The following is a 24,540-nucleotide window of genomic DNA, read 5'->3' as shown; positions in this document are numbered from 1 at the left end:
GCAACAAGGACATCACCCGTCATTGTGGGTTGCCTACATCAAGGGCAGGTATGCAGTCCGAGGCAAAAATGTTGTTCTCCTTTGATTGACAGGTCATTAAGCTATTGTTCTCCTTTGGACAGGTCGTTAATCTATTCTTATGCTAAGAGATCCTTCCTTTTGATTGACAGGTCCTTATGCTATTGTTACTCCACCCCCTCCCCTCCTCCCAACCCCTCAGGAAACTTCCAACCCATCCCCTCCCCCTCACTGCTACAGGTACACTTTCAGGTCTGACTTATTGGAATAGACCTATCACTCTTATCATTTTGATTGACTACTTAATTAAATTGATCAATTAATTAACTTCTTCCCCTTTGGTAAACCCCCTCACTTCCCACCCTCCCTCCTGGAAATTGGTGGGAAATAGACTCAGTTGATCGGTCTTTGGAGGGAATTCGATTGAAGTGTATGGAATATTGTTTAAGCAATTTAGACAGTGTATAGAATATTGTTTAATTATTTATTGCAGTGTATGGAATATAGTTTATTTATTTAGTTAAAGAATTTATCTGGAAATCGATTGCTGTGTATGGAATATTGTTTAAACAATTTAGACATGTGAAATATTGTTTATTTAAACAATTTATCGGATTCTAGGCAGTGTATGGAATATAATTTATTTACTTAAAGGATTTTTGAGGAAATCGATCCCCTCCTCGGCGCCACGCCATTCCCACTCCCCTTCTCCCCCTCCCCTCTCTCCCTCCCCGCTTCTACCTGGAAATTGGCGTCTCTGCGGCTTAGAGGAAGGATCTCACGGAGGTAAATTCAAGGGTATGTTGTTTATTTATAAAAAAAAGTCAGTTTTCGGGGGTTCGATTTTTGTCGCTCATCATTCTCTGCTCTTACTATAAGGTTGCTGGAAAATGCAGTTAAGTAGCCTGGTTTCGTTGAGTTTTGCCATACTATCCAGATATTCCTGTGGGAACACCCTGTTCTTAGTCACAAGTTGAAATTTTTCATCGGGAAATGCAGCTCGAGTGATATGTATATCCTCCCGAGGTAGAGTTTCAATGAGTGTCTGGAGAGGTGCCTACATAAAACGTAGTGCGTTAAGCAAACGAAGCGTAATTCTCGGCATCATTCGTTTGGAGAACGAAATGTATTTCTCAACGCTCTCACGTAGGACACTTTCTCCCTGCCAAAATTATTCAAGTGCTGAACAAGAAAATGAGCATCATAAACGCTTAAATTATCGAAGAAAATCGATATATGCCTTGGTAACTGGTTCTTCACGTTGCATGTATTGTGAGCTGCGCTACTGAACTTCCTCATAAGATTACAACAGTCCCTGCGAGGAGTTTCCGTTTTTCCATCTAATGGCAGCCCAAAAACTAGGACAGAAAACCACTGTGTTGTACATATCTTCATTATTCTTCGATTTGACCATGGGAACGTTGTCGCTGTAAAGTTTATCAACTTCCCATGAAAGGTTTCGAGTTCAGTGATCAGCCAAAGAGCAGGATTATCCCTAACATAAGATTTGTATCGATTAGACTTGAAGCATAGGATTATACAAATCTTTAACATATTGCAGCACGTCAGCAACCGTGTAAGTATAGAAATAAACAATTTTTACAGCCTTCAGTTGCAAGGTAATTTTTACTCGTTTACTTAGGTTTCGATTCCAGTAATGGAATCTTCTTCAGAACAAAAATTAAATTATTTTGAGAGCCAAACACTGGCCATGTCACAGATTAAAAATTAAAACAATAAAGACGCATAATCATAAGGTTATGTCTGTCAAAATTAAAACCATTAAAGCGAACGTAGACGAAGCTACGCCGGCCAGAAATAAGGACTAACTCTGTTTTGTTTCTTTGCCGCATATGGTACATCTTTTTCTGTAAAGATGGTATTTTAAGCTGTAGGTTCACCTTCGCAACAGATCACGGGAGTGAGGAGGCATTTAAAGTCGACGTACACCGCAAGCGGACATCGCTCCTGTTGATAAGCGAACTTTATGAGTTTGCTTTCCTCTGTAGGCATAGCAATATGTACTGGGTCCTTGGAAGTGCAATCTACTAGATGGTTTGCTAATAACTTGTCTGAGGATGAGGCACTGAGGCACCCTAAGCAAATATGTTCTTTACCCTTATGTTTATTCATCTGGGAGGCGAGAAGGCGGTACATGCCTTTGACGCGAACATAATAATAATTGCCTTTCTCCTTATTTTTCTCATCGGAGAATAAGAGCATATTTACATGAATCTTATGCTCACTGGCAAATTTTGAGAGATAGAAAGGACTGACCACTATTTGCTCATTCTGCTCATCTGACTTGCGTTCCTGCACGCCTTAAACATGAATTGATATTCCGGTATTCTGAGCTTCAAATTTTACGTATGTCCTAAATATTGATGGGAAGCTTGATACACTTATGAATTTCCAAGTTACTGCCATATCGAGATGCGTTCCGCGAATGATCCTTTTGGTTGTAATTTCTCTCGAAAACCGGGATTGGCCAAACAAAACAAACCTGGTTGGTTTTCTTTTCGACATTGGTACAGGCCTTCTTGTCTACTATATCCTTAGGAAGCTTTATATGGCAGGACCCTCCATTTATTGGATGTATTGATGCGTATGGATGTCCAGATGTAGTATTTGGCTGAGTGCTTTAGTTGACCACCTAACTTTCCTCTCGGAAAACTGGGTCACTACAGCTCTCAATGTGGATCATGAAACCACTTGGAGATTGATGTGCTCTGCATTATCATGCCATTGTCCCCCAAAAGATAATGGAGACTTGTCTCTTCAACACCACAGGCGACTTTCGGGGCTAGGTGGCTGTGGGGGCGGGAGGGGGGGGGCTGCGACAGTTCGATACACAGCACTGCATTTAATGGGGGGATGCCAAAGATCATTAACAACCTTGAGGAGAGCCATTTACACGACAGGAAGGCACACTCTTAGAATCCCAGCAGGGTCACGGCACCCTCCTGCCAGATTCCGGATTCTAGTGAATAAGATTCGCTTCTCAAAGGCGTCTGCAATCATTGACTATTCTAACTGTGTATAGTATTACTAACCTGATGTCCTTCACTAAGGGGATGGGAGAGTAAACTGCCACTAGCCACACGATTACTTCAAAGAATACAACAACTAAGTGATGAAGCTGCTTGTGACGAGGTGTCGGGTGGTACATGCCGTATCTTGGTACTTTGCAAGATCGGTGAGGATGAGATGGTGGACGAGGAGGAGGAGATGCTGCGGTATCGGGCGAGTGTAAGCAGCCTGGCTGTGGCTGCTTTTGCTGCAGCGCTGACCTGCTTGCCAGAGTGAGGGTGGCCCATGGACGCCAGAGTCGAGCTGGGGTGGAGGTGGTGGTGTGGGCAGCGGCAGCGGCAGCAGCGGTAGCTTTACGTGCAGCAACTAGCGCGAACTTGCCGGCGCGACATGCCTCACCAGGCCCCACTTTGGTGAGTAGGCTTAGCGGTCCTCAGTACCCTCATTAGCATGTATTGAATGGACTTTGGTGCTGTAGAGAAAGAATATAGAATATAATTTTGCACAATGTTCCAAACATCCCGAGCTGCTTCTGCTGCAACGAAAGAAAGAACACCAATTATTTCTAAGTAGTATGAGTGCATGTATATAAATTACCTATTTCACTCTGGCATCTCTCAGGTCATCCGTCACCTCTTCACGCCAAAGGAGGTCTTCCTCTATATCCTCCACCCACTGTGGCATTTCGTCCTCGCCTGAAATGAGGAAGAGCCATCTGTCCATCTCACTGATATAACCTAAAAGCACATATTGATTTTTTAAATAATGAAAGCTGAACACACGTGAAAAACTAGGAGAAAAAATATTTTTTAGAATATGCACTTACAGGTAATCTGCGATAACTTCTGCTTATCATCGACACATACCCCTCCCTGTCCTTCTTCTACCAGGAAATTGTCAACGACAACAACAAAAGAATATGCACCATGATACATATAAAATGAAATTTTTTCAGACAGCAGTAAATTAAGTATGCACAGCCCTACGAAGAAGAAAAATATGAATATTGCTTACAATGCTGATGCTGCTGCTGTTGCTGCTTCTCCGTATCCAGCTGGTTAATTATCCGTTGGGCAAATACTGAAACAGTAAGACAAAATGGGTTTAATGTCACTACAACGAAACTCTTAGAAGAAGAAAAAGTTGCAGTTATCGATTTTGATCCTTCGAAATCATCTAGAACCACATCAGACACGTTGGTTGCAACACATTACGTATGTTACGAAAATGAAAAAAATAAAATATTTACTTACAACGATATTGCTGCGGCTGCTGTTTCTTCTCAGCATCTAGATCACCAATTAGCCGCTGGAAAATTTCTTAAACAATCCGACATGTATTCAATAATACTAAATTCTTTGTGAAAAAGTTACATTTATCTGTTTTGGTCCCTTGAAATAATCTACAACCACCTCAGACACTACGGTCGCAACATATTACGTATGCTACTAAAATGAAGAAGAAAGTACATACTTACGACGATATAACTGCTGCTGTTGATGCCGCTGACGCATCTGAGCACTTCGTTCATCAACGATTCGGTGGATGTACGCCGAAACAATAAGACAACATGTATTCAATACTGCGAAATTCTTAGCGAAACAAGAGTTGCAGTTTTCGACTCGAATCTGCACTTACAAGGTAATCCTCCATCCTCCTCTAGTGGTCTCTGCCGCTTGCCGCCATTGGCTTTATAGTCGGCGCACGAGCGATGTGACACAGCACTTTTGAGGCAGCGATGAAGTGGAGAATTTCCGGTACGACCATTCCACGAATGTACCGCGAATATCTGGAATCTGGTAAAACACCAAATCTCGTACATCGTTGTGGCCGGAAAAAGATCTTGGAAGATCGGGACCAATGGCAACTGAAGAGAATCGTTCAGCGTGACAGTTCAACCCTTTTGCACATTGCTACAGATTTCATTGCTGGGTCAACAGCGAGTGTCAGCGTGTGAACCATTCAACGAAATCTTGATGATGGGATGAAACAAAGCTTTACGCCTCGCCTGGGCCCATCAACACCTACATTGGACTGTTGATGGCTGGAAACATGTTGCCTGGTCAGACGAGTCTTATTTCAAATTGTATCGAGCAGATGGACGTGTCCGGGTATGGAGACAACCTCATGAATCCATGGAGCCCGCATGTCAGCAGGGGACAGTTCAAGCTGGTGGAGGCTCTGTTATTGTGTGTGGTGTATACAGTTGGAGTGATATGGGACCGCTGATATGTCTAGATACGTCTCTGAAAGGTGACACATACGTATGCATCCTGTCTGATGACCTGCATCCATTCATGTCCATTGTGCATTCCGACGGACTTATGAAATTCCAACACGACAATACGACACTCTGCACGTCCAGAATTGCTACAGAGTGGCTCCAGGAACACTCTTCTGAGTTTAAACACTTCTGATGGCAACCAAATTCCCCAGACATGAACGTTATTGAGCATATCTGGGATGCCTTACACTGTGCTGTTCAGAACAGATCTCCACCCCTTCGCACTCTTTCGGATTTATGGACAGCCCTGCAGGATTCAGGTTGTCGATTCCCTCCAGAACTACTTCAGACATTAATCGAGTCCATGCCATGTTGTGTTGTGGCACTTCTGTGCACTCGCAGGGGCCCTACACGATATTAGGCAAGTGTACCAGTTTCTTTGGTTCTTCAGTGTATAAACGTGAAAAGAGTAAGAAGATACATTCTTGTAGAGCATCAGTAGGAAGTGCTGTTATGTATTTCTGCAATAAATAATTCAAGGCTCCACAGCGAACAATGAAGCAGTTGCTGCATTATTTCTCTTCAGTTAAACAATTGTGTCGAATGTTTATATAACTAATTACTGAGTAAGTGAAATGTGTAATCAAACTAGTCATCTGAATGTACTTGGAAAGATGAGTCCTATCACCTATCTCTCTTGATGTATTCATATTCACACGACGTTGCTGTATCAGTTGTTAACATGTCCAAAGGTCTCCAAATCGTAGCAGGGACTGCTGTGTGTTACACTGTTGCACAGTATCACTCTTACATGCTGCAATGTATTGCAAAATATATTGAGTGCACGTCAATATTTTTAAATCTCTGAAGCCTTCTTCAGTGTGTGTGGTTGCATCTGCAGACTCCTACGTTCGATGTTCCTCAAGTACAGAGTCCATTCATCAGTCAAGATTAACTGCTCGCACAATTTCCAGGAGTAAACACTTGACTCATGTGCACGGTCGTAAGTGAGTACTTCAGAATGCCTAAAACTCTGTGTGGAGTCACCAATTTGTTCCTCTGCTCGCAGAGAAATGAAATGATTCTGCTTCAAATGGCACAATCAGCACTTTCTGAGACTAAGTTTGAGAGTGATCATTGGATGCTTTTGCAGCAGCATCCGAAACAAACTGTGTGTTCTTCAACAATGTGTTTCAGCTGCGCATCCACCAGAGTCTGTGATACATTCTGCTTCATATTAGCCAACCTCGGTTCACTAATGTGGATTCTGTGGTGACCATATTGAGTCATAAATTAAGTGTGACATAAATCTAGAGGATGCTGTGTTTTAATAACGACACACATACACACACACACACACACACACACACACACACACACACACACACACACACACACACATATATATATATATATATATATATATATATATATATATATATATACACTCCTGGAAATGGAAAAAAGAACACATTGACACCGGTGTGTCAGACCCACCATACTTGCTCCGGACACTGCGAGAGGGCTGTACAAGCAATGATCACACGCACGGCACAGCGGACACACCAGGAACCGCGGTGTTGGCCGTCGAATGGCGCTAGCTGCGCAGCATTTGTGCACCGCCGCCGTCAGTGTCAGCCAGTTTGCCGTGGCATACGGAGATCCATCGCAGTCTTTAACACTGGTAGCATGCCGCGACAGCGTGGACGTGAACCGTATGTGCAGTTGACGGACTTTGAGCGAGGGCGTATAGTGGGCATGCGGGAGGCCGGGTGGACGTACCGCCGAATTGCTCAACACGTGGGGCGTGAGGTCTCCACAGTACATCGATGTTGTCGCCAGTGGTCGGCGGAAGGTGCACGTGCCCGTCGACCTGGGACCGGACCGCAGCGACGCACGGATGCACGCCAAGACCGTAGGATCCTACGCAGTGCCGTAGGGGAACGCACCGCCACTTCCCAGCAAATTAGGGACACTGTTGCTCCTGGGGTATCGGCGAGGACCATTCGCAACCGTCTCCATGAAGCTGGGCTACGGTCCCGCACACCGTTAGGCCGTCTTCCGCTCACGCCCCAACATCGTGCAGCCCGCCTCCAGTGGTGTCGCGACAGGCGTGAATGGAGGGACGAATGGAGACGTGTCGTCTTCAGCGATGAGAGTCGCTTCTGCCTTGGTGCCAATGATGGTCGTATGCGTGTTTGGCGCCGTGCAGGTGAGCGCCACAATCAGGACTGCATACGACCGAGGCACACAGGGCCAACACCCGGCATCATGGTGTGGGGAGCGATCTCCTACACTGGCCGTACACCACTGGTGATCGTCGAGGGGACACTGAATAGTGCATGGTACATCCAAACCGTCATCGAACCCATCGTTCTACCATTCCTAGACCGGCAAGGGAACTTGCTGTTCCAACAGGACAATGCACGTCCGCATGTATCCCGTGCCACCCAACGTGCTCTAGAAGGTGTAAGTCAACTACCCTGGCCAGCAAGATCTCCGGATCTGTCCCCCATTGAGCATGTTTGGGACTGGATGAAGCGTCGTCTCACGCGGTCTGCACGTCCAGCACGAACGCTGGTCCAACTGAGGCGCCAGGTGGAAATGGCATGGCAAGCCGTTCCACAGGACTACATCCAGCATCTCTACGATCGTCTCCATGGGAGAATAGCAGCCTGCATTGCTGCGAAAGGTGGATATACACTGTACTAGTGCCGACATTGTGCATGCTCTGTTGCCTGTGTCTATGTGCCTGTGGTTCTGTCAGTGTGATCATGTGATGTATCTGACCCCAGGAATGTGTCAATAAAGTTTCCCCTTCCTGGGACAATGAATTCACGGTGTTCTTATTTCAATTTCCAGGAGTCACCTAACGTTACCGCTGGATATATTTCGTAAACCACATCAAATACTGACGAATCGATTCCACAGACCGAATGTGAGGAGAGGGGCTAGTGTAATTGGTTAATACAAACCATAAAAAAATGCCCGGAGGTATGTTTTTTAACACAAACCTAGGTTTTTTTAAAATGGAACCCCGTTAGTTTTGTTAGCACAGCTGAACATATAAACAAATACGTAATCAGTTCCGTTTGTTGCATTGTAAAATGTTAATTACATCCGGAGATATTGTAACCTAAAGTTGACGCTTGAGTACCACTCCTCCGCTGTTCGATCGTGTGTATCGGAGGGCACCGAATTACATAGGGATCCAAAGGGAACGGTGATGGACCTTAGGTACAGAAGAGACTGGAACAGCACATTACGTCCACATGCTGACACCTTTTTATTGGTCTTTTCCACTGACACACATGCACATTACCATGAGGAATTAACAATACTGATAATATTGTAGAAGCACAAGAGCTTTTTAAGCAAATTAATGCAGAAATAATCACCAAATTAAAAAATATTTTAATTCAGGAAGAGCAGTTAAAGTTAACATGAAATTTTATAGTGTTTTTAAAAGACAAGTGGAAACATAAGAATTTAACATTAAAAGATCTAATCAAGTTGTATTAAAAAACAAATAAAATATTAACTGAAATGGTAGAAATGGAAAGAAAAAAATCTGGTTGGTCTTTATTTTATATAGATAATTTAGAATTTAATGTTAATAGATATAATAATTTTTGGTTCTTCTTACATCGATTTACCAAAAGTAATTAAAGTTGAAAAAGCTGCAGTTGATGTAAAAAACGACAGTCAAAACTGTTTTATTTGTTCAATGAAATCAGCATTATAACCTTTAGAAGGTGAGGTAGAAAGATTTAGTATATATAAAAATACTGCATGAGATATTCCAAAATTTGAGAAGAAATCAAATATTGCAGTTGATCTGTATGCATGTGAAGTTCTAATTCTATATCCTCTTCACCATGCACGAAATAAACACATGTTAATATTCTTTTAATTCGAAATGAAAATAATTAACATGATTGTTGGATTAAAAATCTTTCTAGTTTCATTCGAATGCAAACAACTAAAAATGTTTAAGACACATTTCTTCACAAGAGAAATCAGACATTCGTGAAATCGATTGACAAGAACATAAAAAAGTAAAAAAAAATATATCCCTTTTAAAGTCAAAAATTGAATTTAAAAATTATAATCATTTGTTAATATGTTCGTTTTGTAATTTATGCAGATTTCGAATATTTATTAAAAGATATTAAAAACTGTTATCAAATCCTGAAAAATAAGATTAACAAATAACAAAAACATTTTCCAGTTTCATTCAGTTGTAATGTTAAATATTCTGATGGAAAATTCTATTACTTGTAAGTTAAAGATGCAGTACAAAGATTCATTGAAATGTTAAAAGAATAATCAAGAGAAATAGCTAGAATATATAAAAGAAATGTTCGAATGAATTCGACTATAGTAGATATAATTAATTATAAAAATTCAGAAACTTGTGATATTTGTAAAAAGGAATTTGAATGTGGAGAAAAGAAAGTAAGAGATCATTGTCATTTAACAGGAAAATATGGAGAAGCTGCACATTAAGATTGCAATATTAATTACCAAAATCCTAAATTTATTCCAGTTTATATTCATAATTTAACAAATTACGATGTTCATCTGTTTATTAAAGAATTAACAATTGTTAATAAAGATATTGATGGAGTTGGTAAACATGTTGAAGATGGATTAACATTAAGATAGATACATTTAAATTTCTAAGAAACAATTAAAATGCTTCAGAAGTGAAAACGAAAGAAATGAAGAAATAAATACATTATTACCACACGTTGTTTCTCAATTAAATGACGAAAATTTAAGATCAACTTTTGTTATTTTAAGATAATATGATAATGATTTTAATTTTGATTAATATGTTATTCAAACACAATTAATAATTTACAATATCAAATAGGTATTATCCAAAATACACAACCAAACTGTGAAGAATTTTTAAGAATTTTCTACCAAATTCAGTAAATTTATATAATGTAATGAAAAAATGTAATATTTGATTACCATCTAAATTATTTCAATATTTTTGGTAATTACTCATGAGAACTACTGACCTAAGATATAAATAAATTTACAAACGTTGTTAGAATATAAAGCTAATTTTCCAAGCACTATTTTCATAATGTATCTAATAAACATAATTGACTTATCCCGTTATTTGATTCCAGGAACACAAATTTTAAATCTTCAAATAATTTTGACATTACAAAATTTTTGTTAAACTTTATTTGAATATGGGCAATGGCCTTGCTGCAGTGGATACACCGGTTCCCGTGAGATCGACGAAGTTAAGCGCTGTCGGGCGTGGTCGGCACTTGGTTGGGTGACCATGCAGGCCGCCATGCGCTGTTGCTATTTTTCGGGGTGCACTAATCCTCGAGATGCCAATTGAGGAGCTACTCGACTGAATAGTAGTGGCTTCGGTCAAGAGTACCATCATAACGACCAGGAGAGCAGTGTGCTGACCCCACGCCCCTCCTATCTGCATCCTTCTCTTAGGATTACATGGTGGTCTGATGATCCCGGTAGGTTACTCATGGCGTGACAGCAGAGTGCTTTATTTGAGTATAAAATATGCTCTATCTTCTTTAATGAAACAATAAACATAATGAATATAATATTCAATATCAAACATTTACGTTTTGAATAATTGAACTCCATTTATGTATAATATTTCTTTCTTATAGTATAAAAAGTGCTTTTGTTTTATTTACCCAACTATTTTGTAAATTACTGAAACCCATCCATTTAACATAAACTTTATTACCTTTCTTATTTAAAACTTTCTCAACAATTCAAACACCTGAAAAATTCCTTTTCAATAATTCTTGTTCATAAAAATTTCCTTTCATCTGTTCACCATTTAAATCTTTCAATTTATGTGTGATTGGATTCGAATGATTAACATCCTCAGTTTCAAATATTTCTGACTTGTTTTTACTTTATCATAATTTTGTACTTAGGTTCAGTATCTAAAAAATTAGTTACTAAAACAATTTTCTATCTGATTTATTCAGTTTCTTTATTTTCGTCTTTTGGGTTTATTTTTATAGTCGATGGTTTAGTACTATTAAATTCATCTCAGTAATTTAGAAACTAAGTCAATGCATTTATATTTTCCTTGAACAGCAAGTTCCTTCCACATCTTTTCTTTAAGTATATAAGAAGATAGTAGGTTAAATGATAATTAATTGAAACCCTCAGCTGCAGATAGTTGTTGTTGACATACATCGATGGGGACAGCTGGAAATGTGTGCCCCAACTGGGACATGAACCCAGGAACTCCTGCTTACATGGGAGACACTCTGTCCATCTAAGCCACCGAGGACACAGATGAGTAGCGCGACTTCAGGGACTTATCCCTCACACACTTCCCGTGAGACCCACATTCCCAACTGTCCACAAACTACATACATAATGTTCCTGATAGATACTTTGCCCATCCACTCATTACTCGCGCCCACTAAGGTGACGATTCCCGTAAGAGTTCGGGCAACCTGTGCGCATTCGCACAGATGAAGGTCGATGGCTGGGTAGCCATTTAACTATATATGAAGATAGTAACTATTTTTGAAAAAGCAGATACCACTGATGACCATGCAGCTTCTCTAGAATAAATGATAATTGATTGGAACCCTCGGCTGGTAGTGACTGGCAACAATAAATCAGCACCAAACTGAGTAGATTAGTTTGTGGTTCTTGCTTTGCACAGCAGTAATAATTTTGATACCTCAGATAATTTTCTGCATTGTCCATATTTTCAGTTCTGCACATATCGTGCACCCAGTCTAACGAAACTATCAATCACTGTATTGAAAGGTTCAACTTCTTGGCGATTTGACGTTTAGAGTGCTCCATTTCCATGTAAGCACAAATTTGTGTTTTTTCATCGAATGATTACTGCTTTCCACTTGGCATTGTTACTTAAGGTGACTAAAGGCGTGATTTCTGTCTGCAGTAAAACCATGTACACACACACTAACACCACACAGAGCTGACTGCCTTTATACCTAGTTCCATCCTATCCTACCTGAACTGATGATGTCTAATTATATAGTGTACTGCTGCCATCAACTGCTATACCATTCGACTGCATTTGTCAGTATACTGGATCTCATACTTTTGCTTATACACTATGCAAGCTGTTCCAACCAAAAGTGTTAATTTTCCTGCCAATATCGATGCCCTTATACTGATTTCCACTACTTATATCGGCCATAAATTATTCTAAATAAGATAAAGTAGACTATAAATGATAAACTGTAACATAAGAAATTAGGTCAAAAATTTGGCTTAAATAAATACTGGGTAAGAGCACAAATGGCCAACTAGCAAGGATTTATTGATTCCACGCCACACAAAGTCACTGTTGCATTGTAGGTAAACCAAGACACTGTAAAGTGGGAGGTCATTGTATTTTGTCTTATATGTGTACTTTACAATGTCGTGGTTGCTACTACGATGATAAAGCCATTTAAGGGTTGCACTTATTGCATTCTATGCACAGAACTTCATGGGACAGCAATGCCACTACATACTATAGCTGTGTTGTATTCTTATTAGAGATGCTGTTGCATTTTGTTCTTTCCAGTATGCTTTGTGGATGATAATGTCTTGTGAGCACATGATGTAAGGTCACTCTCATTTACAGATAAATTAATAGAATGGATGTCTGTTGTTACAGGATCCTAGACTATATTCAAAGTTCCATCACTATGAAATGTCTGGACGATAAGGAGATCTACCACAAAAGCAGCACATGTTCAGGAAGCACTATTTCCCTTAATGGAGGAACATAATGGTCACACACATAAATAATAGACATATTTGAACAAGTAAATTCTGTCTTCCAACACTGTCGATGGGCGTTCCACACTGTACTACATGGCCAATTTGGGACCAAGACATGACGCTATCAACTAGATTCACAAATATGTGATTGACCTGTAGTCACGGTATTTGTGCAGTTCCAGAGACGATTCACTATGAGCAGCTGGGGAGGGTGACGACTACGCGGGATTGGTACCACCCCCGCTACCGCGTCTTCAATCCGACGCCGAGGCCGCGGGGGGAGGTCAACGCTACCATCACTCTCTACACCCGGCATCTGGCGGAGCAGGTACGAACTACTGCGAGGCACACCTCCAATGCCTTCTGTGTGTGTCCTAATGTTTGCTTCATGTGCAACTTGTGAAACCTTTGCACCTACGTAATAAGCACTTTTTTTAAACTCCAAATGTTGGGAAAGCAAAAAAAAAATTCGCAGATTGTCAAACCTTACTCTGGGTACGCATCACTTGGTAACTGAACCACCAGATGGACCATGTGGGAACCGACAAGTGAGTGCTTCGTCTTTCCAGGTGCAATTACGCTGCAGCAAATTAGTGGCACAGTGTATTCGAATGAAAATAAAAGAAATTAGCGTGATTTTTTTTGAAAAAGTGTAACTGTTCCAAGGAACGATGGTTTGGCAATGATAATTCTGAGGAGAGAAGACCCACAAGACACGACACTCTAATATCTTTCTGTGCCTATTTTCTCTTTCTGCAACGAAAGTTCGGAAAACTGTTGTTGCAATAATTAAGGATTTCGTCCCCTCTGAGGTCAGCGATCAACATGACTATCTCCATGAGGCCAAATGAAGAGCTACTTGAAGGAGCGATCGCAACCTGGCATCGAAAGCCGATTGTAAGTGCCGCGAGAAATCACGTTTCAGCTAGTGAAGATCTCAGTGTATTTACAAATTATCATGAAAGATGTCACCAAACTAAATTGACGAAATTCGATGTTAAAACATGAATTGTTCATTTAATGTAACATGTTTGTTAGTATTTTGTAATCACGACTACCAATGTACTGAGGAATTTTAATTATTCAGTCAACTTCAGTCAAGTCATTAGTGCAATAAAATAGTTTGTATTAACATTTTCGATTCGCAAAATATATAAAAGGTTAGATTTGGACTACTTTTGCATTTGCTGAACCTGGTGGGTTCCGTCCACTGATGTCTACAGACACAGTCTCCGTGTGATGTATTAATTTCAGCAATCTGTCGAAATATTGTCGTATCCTCACTAAATTCATTATAATCAGTTACTTGTTCAGTGTGTTCTGGCATCAATGGGGTGAAATTACTGTAGTTCCTATGTTCATACAGTCTAAACTGAGTGTTTTTTTTGTTTCAAAGAGAATTTTTATAGCAAGAAAATAATTTTGGCACTGATTAGTCAATATCTGTCGATTAGTCTTTCAGTTTCTTAACAGATCATAATTTCGAAATCCGTTTTATTGTCTGTCTTGATTCAGTTTCGTACATCTTAAAAGAGAAAGTCATTGATCATAATTTTAGATAGATCTGTCTTTTGAGCTTATTGTTGGTTAATAATGGTAAACATTGCTGCATGCTCTCTGCTGTACTTGAGTGACAATTAAAAAATGCAATAAAAATCACAATATCTCGCTCCAAATAAAGTGTTCTAAAATTATGTGTGTGAAAACAGCAGAATCTCACTTATTCAGTGACATGAGCTGCAACTTAACCATGAGGAAATACTTCCGAATATCGTATAACTGCTGCTTACTCTGCTGACAGCAAGGTAATATAAACACAAGTTTCATGCATGAAATGCATATATTCGTGATGTTTGTTTTTATTATTATTGGCCTTTTTCTTGACAGATAACAATTCTGTATGGAGTCTAGAAATTCTCACATTCTTACCTTTCACTCGATTTTCTAATACATGAATATTTTTGAATGTAATTACTTTGCGTCAAAAGCGAATGTGTTTAAGAGTCTTGCTGTTTGGGGCTCAAATATAACAACAATTGTGGAAATGATTTCTTCTGTGTTGGGAAACTATTTTATTGTTTTGACTTGTTTTATCATGTCTGTCTGATTTTCTTTTCAGCTACAGTTGTGTTGTCTTATTTGATATGTTAAATAATGTAAGTATTGAATTCCACTTTAATAGAAACCACATTCATTGATTTGCCTGGAATTATAGTGTAGCAAAGCATCAGTGGCCTACTGGAGTGGTAACAACAGTTCCCATCAGATCACCGAAGTTAAGCACTGTTGGGCTTCGCTAGTACCTGAATGGGTGACCATTCGGGTCTGCCACTCACTTTTGTCAAGTAGCATGCGCACAGTCCGCGTGAGACCAATTGAGGAGCTACCTGATTGAGAAGTAGTGGTTCCGTTCATGACCAGCGGCCGGGAGAGCGATGTGCTGACCACATGCCGCTCCATGTCCACATACAGTAATGGCGATCGGCCTAGGATAACACTGCGTTCGATCGGTACTGTTGCGCATTCTGAGGCCTGTTCGGACGGAGAGTAGTGAAGGAAAACTTCACGTTGTTGTCTACAAACACGACATATTCCTGCAAAAGATCACATCTAGCCATTTCTCCAGTAGTATCAGTAATTTACGAGAGAATAAGCTGTATATTCTGTACTATTCTGTTTCAATACGTTACAAGGTCCTTAGGAAAAAGCAGAAAGACAAATGTGGTGCTGCTTTTTAGTTAGTAGCGATTTTTATGAGACTTCATACTCGCTTTTGTAAAAACGATGTTAGAAATCAATACAACGATACTATTCACACTCATGCAATATTGTGCAGAAGTGCGTCTTTCAGTCCATTTTGAGCGCTGCTGTCGCAGTATATAACTAAAATGAGGATAACTGTTGTGACTGTATGTTTTAAGTTCGTACTTTCACTAGATAAATAAAAACTTTTACTGAATAAAGTTTCAACCATAGTTGCAACACCAGAATAGTGTGATCTCAAATACAATGAACAGCGTCTCATTACAACAGCTTTTAAAAGGCAAACTAAACAGCAACTGAATATGAATGCTAATCGATCATTACATTTATTATTATACCAACAAAATAACAATGTCCAACGATGGCGCAGTCGCCTGAAGTCAGTCCTCGCGATCACAGACTTGCACTGCACATTTAAGACTCTCCAGCGGTCTGTCTTGTTCAGTGGAGTGACACATCAGGAAAGAAAGTGAGGGATCAGTTCATTGGCCTTAAAGTGGTTAATCCGAATATAAAATACAGTATTATTCGCTTTCGTCAACATGTGTTACTGAAGTGGGATAGTGAGTGTGATAGTTCCACATTTTGTGACACTGCCCGACCTTCTGAACGTTTAGTCTCACAGACTGTGGCATTGTTGTTTCACACTCCCGGTTCATCGCGTTACCCTGGTATGCCTGAGCAAAAGAATGGTTCAAATGGCTCTGGGTACTATGGGACTTAACATCTGAGGTCATCAGTCCCCTAGAACTTCGAATTACTTAAACCGAGGTAACGTAAGGACAGCACACACATCCATGCCCGAGGCAGGATTCGAACCTGCGACCGTAGCAGTCCCGCGGTTCCGGACTGAAGCGCCTTGAACCGCTCGGTCAGCGCGGCCGGCGTGCCTGAACAGTCAAGGGATCTACAGCACAGTGGTGGACTGACGATCGACCTGTAGGTAGCAGGTTGGTTTCTCAGTGGTTTGCGACAGCTTCATTGACCCGAAATTTGACCTCTGTCTTATACTGTTTGTGTTCGCCATCCATTCCTGTTAATCAGCTTTATGCTCAAATAGTGTTTATGTACATATACATTCGCTGAAATTTCGTGCTCCCTCTCATAAAACATTACCGTTTAGTAATTTTTCAATATTTTTCTCGAAGTCACTGTTACGCTACAGTTTCTCTCAAAACCGCCACTTAGTGTGATCAGAATTAATTAAATTTATAAACTCACTTAATTTAAATTAATTCCCAGATGGACATGAGGTTGCAAATATAGTTAAACTTAATACCAATGATTACCACATACATCTACTAAAATTTGACATTAGTTTCTTATTTCAGAGGAATGTTTAAATTGATAACTGGGAATCCTTTGAATGCATGTTGGGCAGAGGCTAGCAGAAGGTGGGAGAGAACCAGTGTCGGGTCATTAGGGGGCTGCAGTCCAATTCAAAACACACGCGCTGCTGCGGCGGGAATGAGGAGAAGCCAGGTAGAAACCACTGGGCCCAGTATATTGCGTGTGGGCTGAGGTCTGCAGGAAGGCATCCTTTGTGTTTGCGTTCTAAGCGATGGAAAGTTGTTGAGTAAAGCTGCGCAGTCACAGGCCGACTAGTTGACCTAATCCCCTCGCCCCTCCCAACCCCCCCCCCCCCCCGGCCCCTCCATCTGAGCGGTTCTCTGAGCTGTCTGTGTGTGAGCACACTGGCACACTGTGACTGGCCGGTGGACCCTACCTGCGCCCAGTAGCATGGCTGTTTCCGCTGTACCAAAACAGAAGGGAAAAGGACAGAGCGTGGAATAGCAGGTGGAGGTCAGGGCTGGCAGTTAGTGAAGCACTGATGGAGCTGATACGTCTTGACTGCTATAAAATTGTGCACCACAAACGTGAACATTTTGGGGCAGACCACCCTGACAGAGGAGTTTGGCTGACTGGTTCGCATGCAAATAGGTGGCTTAACGAAAGATAGTTTTTAACATGACATGTCCACTGTACACGAATTTCCATAGATTCTACAACCATTTTACCTTCTTTTGGAAGAGTGTCTTTTATTTCAACTTCAGCTTGGTTGACATCAGACCATCGCCAAATAACATCTCCAGCACTTAAAGTCCAAGTAAAAATTGCAGTCTAATTATCTTTGCACGTAATTTCCCTATAATCTTTAAGAAATCCACCAAGTATTCAAAGTGGATAAAGTGCTTCAGCTCTCTTATTCTTCGTTTTTTCATTAGTAAGGATATGACCTTCGAACATTTCTTATCAGTAACAGAGGAAGTCAAATTCAACAGAACTCATGAAGAAAAAAGAGGATTCTCAATTCAAGATAAAAATAATGACCTTTCATAATGGTTATAAAACCAAACAGTTCTGCACATAATTATTGTTCGATTTTTTATTTCACTTTCCATGTATGCTGGATCATCTGTACCATCAGCTCCAGTAATACTAAAGAACATGTATAATTATGCATAGTTAGGGTGTCACCATCCATCATCAATATTTATACTAATTTCTGTATTCTTGTTGGGTACATTTAAATTATTTTTACTTTTCTCATTCACAGGGAATGAGTAAAACTGATAAGTCTCCATTTCGTTCATGATTTATTAATGAAAAAATTGTATTAAGCCTGAGCAAAAGCAGATTTTTGCATCACCAAATAGCTGACTTTAGTCTGTAACTTTAATCTCTGACTAAAATATTTCTAAAACAACTGTTAATCAGGCACCAGTAAAGTCAATCAAATTATCATTTTCATCGGTGACTGCATTTTCTAAATCTTGAATAGGATCAAAAATTGGAAAATATACAGTATAATTTGGTTCATGAATTATTGGTCCACCAAATTCAACATTATGCTTGAATGAAGAAATAATATTAGTTTCTCAATGCAAATGATCGGTATGTTTTACAAATGTCCCATTAACTAGATTGAAATTTGTATTAATTAACTCAAATGCAAGAATTTTAGGAACAATTTTACCTCTGGTCTCTTTATTGGATTCAAGAATTAGACCACTAAAACCTCAAATTTGTCCAATACTACCCTTTTGTCCATGTACGATTTAACATCACTCTCAATATTCACTCTATTTAAAATTTGATCAGCTTTAATGTGTTAAATTTTTTTGAATGAATAAATTTTTACAAGTTTTTAAAACTACATTGACCAACAGAAATTTCGATCTTTTCTCCATCACAATACAATTTATTATTTTTCGATGTATTATTTGGAGCTAAAAAGTTGGATAAAAATCAACTAAAACACCCTTATTATAACTTTCTCATATAGGTACAGCCATTCATTTTTTGAGAACAGATGACTTGTCACTCAACTTCAATTAAATGAAACCTGATTGGGAAACTAAAATAATTCCAGTGAAGAAATCAAAGAATAAACATGGTAAACTTTTACCATATTCTATTCAATGCACAATCATAAGACCAAGCTGTTCTGGAAAAACGAAGTTAATGATTGATAATTGTATTCTGGTAGCAGGATGGCTACACTGGGATGAAATTAATCGTCAGTATGTTTGCGAAATATTAATAGTCATGGGTGACTGGAACTCAATAGTAGGAAAAGGAAGAGAAGGAAACGTAGTAGGTGAATATGGTATGGGGGCAGAAATGAAAGAGGAAGCCACCTGGTAGAATTTTGCACAGAGCATAACTTAATCATAGCTAACACTTGGTTCAAGAATCATGAAACAAGGTTGTATACATGAAAGAAGCCTGGAGATACTGGAATGTATCAGATAAATTATATAATGGTAAGACAGAGATTTAGGAACTAGGTTTTAAACTGCAAGACATTTCCAGGGGCAGATGTGGACTCTGACCACAATCTATTGGTTATGAACTGTAGATTAAAACTGAAGGAACTGCAAAAAGTTGGGAATTTAAGGAGATGGGACCTGGATAAGCTGACAGAACCAGATGTTGTAGAGAGTTTCAGAGAGAACATTAGGGAACGATAGACATTAATGGGGGAAAGAAATATAGTAGAAGAAGAATGGGTAGCTCTGAGGGATGAAATAGTGAAAGCAGTAGAGGAACAAGTAGGTAAAAAGACAAGGGCTAGTAGAAATCCTTGGGTAAGAGAAGATATATTGAATTTAATCGATGAAAGGAGAAAATATACAAATGCAGTAAATGATGCAAAAATGAGATCGACAGGAAGTGCAAAACGGGTAAGCAGGGATGGCTAGAGGACAAATGTAAGGATGTAGAGGCATATCTCACTAGGGGTAAGATATATACTGCCTACAGGAAAATTAAAGAGACTTTTGGAGAAAAGAGAACCACTTGTATGAATATCAAGAGCTCAGATAGAAACGCAGTTCTAAGCAAAGAAGAGAAAGCAGGTAGGTGGAAGGAGTATATAGAGGGTTTATACAAGGGCGATGTACTTGAGGACAATATTATGGAAATGGAAGAGGATGTAGATGAAGATGAAATGGTAGATATGATACTGTGTGAAGAGTTTGACAGAGCACTGAAAGACCTAAGCCGAAACAAGGCCCTGGGAGTAGACAACATTCCATTAGAACTACTGATAGACTTGGGAGAGCTAGCCCTGACAAAACTACCATCTGGTGAGCAAGATGTATGAGACAGGGGAAATTCCCTCAGACTACAAGAAGAATGTAATAATTCCAATCCCAAAGAATCATGTGTTGATACATGTGAAAATTACTGAACTATCAGTTTAACACGGCTGCAAAATACTAACACGAATTCTTTAGAGACGAATGGAAAAACTGGTAGAAGCCGACCTTGGGGAAGATCAGTTTGGATTCCGTAGAAATGCTGAGACACGTGAGGCAATACTGACCTACGACCTATCTTAGAAGATAAATTAAGGAAAGGCAAACCTACGTTTCTAGCATTTGTAGATTTAGAGAAAGCTTTTGACAGTGCTGATTTGAATACTCTCTTTCGAATTCTGAAGGTGGCAGGGGTCAAATATAGGGAACGAGAGGCTATTTACAATTTGTACAGAAACCAAATGGCAGTTATAAGAGTCGAGGGACGTGAATGGGAAGCAGTGGTTGGGAAGGGAGTGCGACAGGGTTGTAGCCTATCCCCGATGTTATTCAATCTGTATATTGAGCAAGCAGTAAAGTAACAAAAGAAAAATTCGGAGTAGGTATTAAAATCCATGGAGAAGAAATAAAAACTTGGAGGTTCGCCGATGACATTGTAATTCTGTCAGAAACAGCAAAGGACATGTAAGAGCAGTTGAATGGAATGGCCAGTGTCTTGAAAGGAGGATATAAGATGAACATCAACAAAAGCAAAACGAGGATAATGGAATGTAGTCGAATTAAGTCGGGTGATGATGAGGGAATTAGATTACGAGACACTTAAAGTAGTAAAGGAGTTTTGTTATTTGGGGAGCAAAATAACTGATGATGGTCGAAGTAGAGAGGATATAAAATGTAGATTGGCGATGGCAAGGAAAGCGTTTCTGAAGAAGAGAAATTTGTTAACATTGGGTAGAGATTTAAGTGTTAGGAAGTCGTTTCTGAAAGTGTTTGTATGGAGTGTAGCCATGTATGGAAGTGAAACATGGACGATAAATAGTTTAGACAAGAAGAGAATAGAAGCTTTCGAAATGTGGTACTACAGAAGAATGCTGAAGACTAGATGGGTAGATCACATAACTAATGATGAGGTATTGAATAGAATTAGGGAGAAGAGAAATTCGTGGCACACTTTGATCAGAAGAAGGGATCGGTTGGTAGGACATGTTTTGAGGCATCAAAGGATCACCAGTTTAGTATTGGAGGGCAGCGTGGAGGGTAAAAATCGTTGAGTGAGACCAAGAGATGAATACACTAAGCAGATTCAAAAGGATGTAGGTTGCAGTAGGTACAGGGAATGAATAGGCTTGCACAGGATAGAGTAGCATGGAGAGCTGCATCAAACCGGTCTCTGGACTGAAGACCACAACAACAACAACAACAACAACAAAATAATAGTCATTTACACTAAGATATCCGACGTGCCACCTGCCTGTGTGGTGTCAAAAATGTTTGAACCACTCTATGAACATATGAGCTAATCTGTTCGATCTCTCAAATGCCTCCCCCTCCCCCCACATGCTCCAAGACGATCTCCACATTTCAAAGGACCTCGTTCCCTGTGAATTCACGCTATCTTGTTCACTCCTATCAAATAGATTTAATTTTATCTAGCATTAAGTGACTGTCGTCGATATCGTTACGAGACACTATCGTCACTTTTTCTCTACCTACCAAGAGAAACATTAAAAATGAAAATTTAAAATTTTTTCTATTTTCCAATTTCTTCTTGAGGGCGTCGTATGTCTGCAGATTGCCCGAAAGGGTACAATAAAATACAGCATACACAGTCCACTTCTCATTGGTAAGGTCAACCTATGAAATGCACCAGGTGTGAAAATAACAGTTGCAAGCTACCCTTTTCAGTATATAAATGTATTTCGATTCTGGACAACGAGATTTTGTGTTTTCGTTCTCTCTCATTACTCGATTATTTTGATATCGGTATGTAGCGATATACTTGTATTTGGGTAAAAATAGAACTTTTCTGCCATAATCCCACGATGGAGATGAGAAAGAATAACTATTTCCCATTTCTGGACGTTTCTGGACGCTTCTACTCGTCATCACCAACTTTGTCCACGTTTATGGTACATGTAGAGCTTGGACAGAAATATAGTGAGAGAAGTGGGAGCTCCAAATGGCCAAGCGTTTAGAAAAAAAATAACATTTTTGGTGTGGGTCGAGTGGGACAAAAGCCATTTTTATCGTCAGGTAAAGAATTTGACCAGAAAAATTAAAAAATACTCTTATCTCGTCCAACGAGAAAAAGACATCAAGACCTGAAAAGATATGGCCTTGATATAAATCCTATGTGGGTGGTTAGACTCTCATATATAATTTATTCATTAAATTAAGTGATCAAAGTTCTCGTCCAGAAATGATGATGGGATAGGTATCTAATGAGTGTGACTGTTTAACAGATAAATTTGTAGACGGAACACTCATATATATGAACGTAAACCGAATGTGTAAACAGTTCTTACTTGATAGAAGTGGTTGCAAGAACTTGCACAAATGGCACTCTACGGAATCTAGTGCGCTTCTCTACTACGTAAAGGGGAAGCAAAGAGAACAGGCGAAATTTATGACATCGATAAACAAGTCGGTAATCGGATGCTGTATCATGATATCACCTAAGGGGGGAAAGTGGTTCTAAGGTTGCTGGGAAACCTCATTTCGAATTTTGGGGGCTGAAAAATCGACTAAAACCCTACAGGTTGGATCTGCGTATGTTACCGACAGTACGGAGCAAAGCGGTGTGCTGATGATGGCTGCTACTCAAAGTTGACTCTGCTGCACGGAGATGGGATTCGGCTTGGATGCTGGTCAAAGGGTTAGCTCCAGAAAAAGGTTTTTAGGTGAGCTGGACAAGTGAAACTGTGAATGAAATTACTCTGCGGCGAAGACATGACCGAGTGCTATGGCGGCCAGGAACCATCTCCCCTCGATATCCTCCTCCGCCCAGCGGCCAGAGAGTGACCGCTCCGCTGGGGCAGAAATCGCCCATTCGTCTTCAATAAACGAAGCTTTCATCAGTTATTTCCCTGTAGCAAATTCGCCCAGGTGTTCAATATCGCACTCAATCAACTTAGGCGTCAAGACCTTTACTTTTCGCCAATTCGCAACGTTGAATACGAACGTTTTCTAGTGTAACAGTCAAGCAACCAATCATAGACTTCGACAGGACTTCATGAGGGAAGGTTTCTGGCGACTGGTACCAATGGAATATGATAATTGGGATGAGACATGTGGCCGCATTCTGCTGGATATCCCAAACATAACACAGCTGTGACGCTGAGCTGACGTCCTCCTGCCTAAAACACGAGGCTTTCAAGAGAAAGCGACCCCCAACCATTGTAAAAATAACAAACGCTCATCGCTCTGGCCGCTAAGACCGGCCATGAAAAGAGAGAGCCATGTGACCAAATGTTTCCTACCACTTTCTACTGTGGACGGTTGGGCTCCTCAGACCCAAAAAATTAAGACTCGTCTCCTACATGAACAGAATTATGATATGAATGCATCCTACTCCCGACCATATACATGCCAGTACATAGCATTCGATTAACTGCTTTGTACGACAGTGTAATATGGTAGTGAAATGACATTATTTTGCATGTGTACAAATTCAGGTTTGAGATACACAAGAGACGCTGGATGATGGGCTTTAATAAGGGGGCCTGAGGGCTTACCATTCTGCATTACTACCCCACTAACACGAGATTTTTTATTCAGAGTATGTGCCTCACTGCAGAAATGGGGATGGTATGGCACAATAGCAAGAAAGAGGTCACACGTACCCAAAACATTTCAGAACACGCCCAAAAGAACGAAAGGGTTCAATAAGGAAACAGAGCAAGAGAGGAAAGAATTTCCAATCCTCTATCCATTCATTACAATTAAGGCAGACAACAGGGAGACATCTTCTGAGACACCATTCATTACATACATTTGGACAACTGGATACCAGGCTGCTGCCTAAGATAGTTGAAGTATGTGTGCCAGACTGGATTGAGATTCTTACAATTAATGTGCAGAATAACAAATTACAATGTCAAAATGCCTACTCATGCCAGTAAGAAAAAGTGACCCACAAAGAAAAAATGGGAACCAACAAACAGTCTAGTTGTATCTCTGTCTAATGAAAGT

General features: G+C 40.0%; 1 protein-coding gene across 1 annotated transcript in view; it reads left to right on the top strand.

The window, feature by feature from the left end:
• LOC126263161 (pancreatic triacylglycerol lipase-like) overlaps positions 1-24,540 on the top strand; it is a 268,537-nt gene that overhangs the window by 33,501 nt on the left and 210,496 nt on the right. Inside the window, exon 2 of the mRNA XM_049960238.1 lies at positions 13,219-13,370. The gene's annotated coding sequence lies outside the window, so the exon portion shown is untranslated. The remainder of the gene's footprint in view (positions 1-13,218; positions 13,371-24,540) is intronic.

This window comes from Schistocerca nitens, chromosome 1 (genome assembly GCF_023898315.1).
Source record: "Schistocerca nitens isolate TAMUIC-IGC-003100 chromosome 1, iqSchNite1.1, whole genome shotgun sequence".
Taxonomy (NCBI): Eukaryota; Metazoa; Arthropoda; class Insecta; order Orthoptera; family Acrididae; genus Schistocerca; species Schistocerca nitens.
This window is presented reverse-complemented; position numbering and strand designations above follow the sequence as displayed.